Source organism: Hibiscus syriacus, unplaced genomic scaffold (genome assembly GCF_006381635.1).
Source record: "Hibiscus syriacus cultivar Baekdansim isolate YM2019G1 unplaced genomic scaffold, ASM638163v2 tig00117048_pilon, whole genome shotgun sequence".
In the NCBI taxonomy this organism is placed as follows: Eukaryota; Viridiplantae; Streptophyta; class Magnoliopsida; order Malvales; family Malvaceae; genus Hibiscus; species Hibiscus syriacus.
This window is the reverse complement of record NW_024063538.1, coordinates 1,540,414-1,546,223: the sequence shown is the minus strand read 5'-3', so window position 1 is coordinate 1,546,223 and position 5,810 is coordinate 1,540,414.

The following is a 5,810-nucleotide window of genomic DNA, read 5'->3' as shown; positions in this document are numbered from 1 at the left end:
ATCATTTCACCAACCTGTGTGTGAGTTGCCTTGAAGAAATCAATCCTATTTGGTTCTTCATCATCCTTGCGCTATATGATTTCAAAAATAAAAATTATACTTTAAACTAAAAATAAACTTTATAATAAATATTAAAAGTGTCCAACTTACCATAGCATATCGGCTAGCGACAAAAGCCCGAGATCTTTGATTAGGAGTTAACTTGACATTTCTTCTAACTCTTGCATTAGTTTCACACTTTCTCTTCAATTATAAACATAATTTATAATTTATTATAGAAATAAAAAAAGAGTAAAAAATTATGAATCACATAAATCAAAATACAGTAATCGTACCTGATATTCAGGATCGCTAAACAAATCACAAAGTTGTTCCCAATTTTCTTGTGTCAAGTTATATTGTGTTGGTTTGTTTTGGCGTGCCACAATATCACTTGGGAATTTCTTAAAGTGCAAATGAACCTTATGTCGATGGTTGCTTGATAACTTTGACATAATTGACATGACAGAGCTCTTCACATAATCATCATCTAATTTCATATCAAACTTTGACTAAAACATTAAAAAATATATAATTAGATAAATTAAGTACATAAATATTAAAAAGAGAAGTATTAAACTAAATAAACTCACTTTGAGTCTCTCTAGGGCATGAAGTTTATCATTATCCTTCATATCCTTCCATTTTGTTGGTATTGATATGAATTGTCGTGAAATGATTCCAATTTCAGAAGATAATTTGGCTGATTGAACTGCATCAATAGGTCGACCCTTTCCCTCTGGTATCTCTACTATCAACTTATTCTTACCTTTCATGAGATTTTCTAGTCCCTTACCTCGACTTGGTCCTCGTACCTTTTGATGAGATAAATTGGCTGAATCTATAGAATAAAAATATTAACTTTGGAATAATAATAAAATAAATAAATTATTCAACTTTAAAATCAAATACTTTGCTACAAATTAAAATAATATGTATATATACATATTCTTATTTTTTATATTTTTAACTATATCATTGGTACTACTCAATCCTCATTTGCTATTCATTTATATATATATTGGAAATAAATGTTTACCTAAATTTTCAATTGTTGTATCTGGATTAATTTCTTCATGTGTTTGATTTGGAGCATCAGTAACTTGTTAAGGTTCAGATTCTTGGGTTCGATTTAGTTTACTGGAGACTTCTTGAGTTTCATTTTCTTGCGTTCAAATCTTTTTACGAAATACTTTGCCTGGTGCCATCCTAAAACATATAAAAAATATTATAAGTAATATATATTAGCAATGAGATCAGAATAATGCTGCTACCATTTGTGTTTAATAAAAAATAAAATAAATATTATATTTTATAGCCAATTAATCGAAACAATACTATTGAATTTATATAAATTACACGTGATATTCCACTACATAGATTTGCTTGAAATATGATTTCCCATGTGATTAAGGTCACCAACAGTGAATTATATAAGTTCATGAATGTGTTTTATTTTGTATGATCTAAGCCAAGTTTGAATTAATTCACTGGTATGAGATTCAAAACACATTCATATCCTACCCCTAAGCTATTGACACTTACCTTCAGTTCTCGGCAAGGGAACAGCTTTCACAAGGGAAGAATATGAAATTCGTGAGGCGTGAAATCTTCACTTGGCCTATAGTATTTGTCCGGGGAATACAAGCGTAAGTATAGAGCATGTGAATTAAGTCACAACTTTTAGCCAAAAAAGAAAACTCCAACAGACGAGAACTCATGAATTCATTAAAAAAATCAGATCAAACATACATAAAATCACTTTTAATAGACAAAGAAGTGAGAATCAAAGCCAAAGTTGAAGTCTTGTTACCTAAAAGCAGTCCCAGATGGAGGGAACGCAGAGAAGAATAAGGTTATATGAAAGGAGGGAAGAGAGTTCTTTGCTAAAAAGTTCTTTAAAATATATTAATAAATTATTTAATATATAGAAAGTAAGTTAATTATAGTTAGTAAATTAATATATAGTTGATTAAAATATATTAATAAATTATTTAATATATAGAAAGTAAGTTAATTAAAATATATTAATAAATTATTTAATATATAGAAAGTAAGTTAGTAAATTTTTTAAAATATATTAATAAATAATTTATGATTTTTATTGTATCTTATATGAAGTATAAGATTATTAAAACCCTAAATTGATTGTACTATAAATAACTATATTAATTATATTTATTTCTTATTATATTATTTTTTAAATTATTTAAAAATATGTAGAATTTAAAATAATATGATCGAAGCCAATGAGAGTTGGTACAGGTGGTTGAGATTCATGAATTTAAGCTTGTAAGGCCAAGTTTGAATCCTACCACTGTCACTCTTGGTGGAAAATATGTAAATTCCTATGTAAATCTCAATTGGATCTTAAGTATGCCCTGGCCTTGGACTGGGATGGCACCCTGACCTAAACTTTATTGTACCAAAAAATAATACAATCAATTGTACATGTTGCTAGGGAAAGCTCATAAGTAACACACAATTTGAATAAAAGTTATATACTTTTATGTTGTATCCAACAATTATTGAATAAAGAGTGGATGATTTGAATCTATTAACACTCATAGTCCGAACGCATGCTATAATTAGGTGTGTATAGAACTTAATTCGACTCAAAAATTGATATTTTCAAATTGGTTCGACTAGAAAAAAACTCAACTAATAAGTTTACAGACTTAATTCAACTTAAAAGATTTCAAAATCAAGTTTAGTTATAAATATAACTCAAATAATAACTCGAATAACTAAAAAAAAACTTAAATGTGAGTTGAGTTATAAAATATAACTCATCAACCCGAATAGGTCAAAACTTTTTGACTTGACTCTATCAAGCACTCACCCCTAACTATAATTAACTTACTTTCTATATACGTCATTTTCACCGATTTCTATGTATACATCATAATTTATAATAATTTACCAACTATATATTAAATAATTAAATAATTTATTAATATATTTTAATCAACTATATATTAATTTACTAACTATAATTAACTTACTTTTTGTATATTAAATAATTTATTAATATATTTTAAAGATCTTTTTTTGATTGAATATTAAAGATTTTTATAATTAACTTACTTTCTATGTATATTTGTTATGTCTAACAGTTTATATGCTTATCGGGAATCTGTGTTATTCTTGTGGAGCCATCAATTGGGGTTTTTTAGATTTGTGTTGCTCCAAAAAGGTTCAAGAACGGGATTTGTTGAATTATTTGCTTATCAGGTTTTTTAATCAACAGGTATATTGAATTATTTTCTACTTACTATAATGTTGTGATATAAAGCATACAAAAACTGCATCTACTTGAATATTTGGTTTATCTTGATGCATAAGAGCTTTGAATTCTGTAATTTTTCTATGATTAGGATGGAGGACAATGCTTGTTGTTCCAGAGCTTGAGAGGGAGGTTGAATTGCTTTGGGAATCAAGAGATAAGCGAAAGGTGGATTTACATGTTTGATGTTTATCATGGAATTTAAATTTTGTATGAGACTGTTTGGGTAATTTATTGTAAAACTTTAATTCATTAAGAAGAATGTGTTGTAATCACACAAGTGGCATAACTTAGACGATATTCTGTTTTTGACTTGATAAGAATTCGTTAGTCCATATCTATATTATCTCATGGTCCATCTATCTTTTTGGTAAGATTTAAGGATAATTCAGCCCAAAACATGTAGAAGTTTTAAAGCATGAGAACTCTTACACGTTCCTGTTTTATAATAGCATTTTAATTCCTTGCAACCGATACATGTACGTTCATGCAGCAACTAAGGTCGTTGAGGAACGAGCGTGATCTTGATGAAGACCAAGTTCATCATTTGAAGTGATCTCTCAAGTAAGTACTGATTTTATGATTTGATCATTCAAATTGTTGTCATCAATTCTGCTACCCCTTAATGATGTCTTTAGTATCACTACCCCTGTTTTCACACATAATGACAAAGTGAATAATTCTATCTTGGAACCCTGGATTTGATATCTTCATTAAAGATTCACTTCAAAATTTCAAATCATTAGTACAATCAATAATTTTAATCTTTTCTTTAGTAAATTTTGTTATTAATATTTGTTTTGGTTCCTTTTCCTTTCGTTCTCATTTTAGCAAAGAGTTGTTCTTGTTACTTAGATTTGAAAGTCTTCGTGATGATGAAAACTAAGCAAATCATGAGAATGTTCTCTCTTAACCCCACAAACCACGTAACTTGTTTAGATAAACTTCAGGATTAAGGTTATGGTGTATATATGTAATGACCCAATAACAAGTAGTTTAAATTATTTCACATCTATGAGTGACATCCCAGATAAAGCCACAAGTAAAGCGAGACCAACCTTCTTTTTCCAGTAGGAGAATTGAGTTTCATATGGCTCATTAGCTAAGAATATGTTCCCGTCCAAAGCAATGGTTGTTTCACATGTGATCTATGTTACTGTGAAGTTGTATTATGTTGTTTTAACTATGCTCATGTTTTAATTCTAAATTCATGTTTTTTTTCTAATTTAACTATTTGATCTTTACTTAACCTCTTATATATATATTTTTTATTTTGTACTAGGATAATTTAACACCATGGATAAAAGTTGGATGATGGAGTCCAAATATTCTACGAACTATGTTATAGGTGTTTCATCTTTCATGAAATTTGTTAAAAGCAATATGGGATCAGAATGTAAAATTCGATGTCCTTGTCGGGAATGCATAAATGTATGTGTTAGAACTCAGAATGAGGTGGAAGATCATTTACTTTTAAAAGGTATTTCAGGAATTTATACCAAATGGGTTTATCATGGTGAGCAATTTGATTTCATTGGTAGGAGTGATCCATTTAATGAGGGGATATCTAATGATGCTGAAGTTTTAGATGATGGATTAAATGATTTATTAGGAGATTTGTTCCCCATATTAGATGAAGATCAAACAAATCAAGGTTTTAATTTCAGTGAAGGTGAAAAAGAAGGTAAAAGTTTTAACAATGTGTTGAATGATGCACAACGTGTCTTATTACCAGGATATTCAAGCATGTCTACATTGTCTTTTATTGTTAAATTGTTACATATCAAGGCTTATTGCCAAATGAGTAACAAAGCAATAAATATGATATTGGGACTATTGAGAGAGGCTTTTCCAAATAGTACAATTCCAACATCCTATTATGATGCAGTTAAAGTTCTGAGAGAAATAGAACTTAGTTACATACCAATTCATGCATGCAGATATGATTGTGCTCTATTTTGGGGGGAGTTCAAAGATAGACAAAGTTGCCCGAAATGTGGAACGTCATTGTGGAAGGTTGTTGAGAAGAAAATACCATGGAAAGTTCTACATTATTTTCCGCTAAAACCATGACTCCAACGATTGTTTATGAAAAAGAGCATAGCACAAGATATGCAGTGGCATGCAGAAAAACGTGTTGATGATGATACATTAAGGCATCCGACAGATGGAGATGCTTGGAAAGATTTCAACAAGGAGAATGAATGGTTTGCAAGTGATTCGAGAAATGTTAGGCTTGGCCTAGCAACTGATGGATTCAATCCATTCGGGAATATGAGTTGTACATATAGTATATGGCCAATTATTGTTATTCTGTATAATCTTCCTCCTTGGAAATGTATGACAGAGCCATTCATGATGATGTCATTAATTATTCCTAGAAGAAACTCTCCAGGAAAAGATATTGATGTCTATTTAAGGCCATTGATGAATGAACTAAAAGATTTATGGTAAAATGGAGTGTGGACTTATGATGCTTACCAGA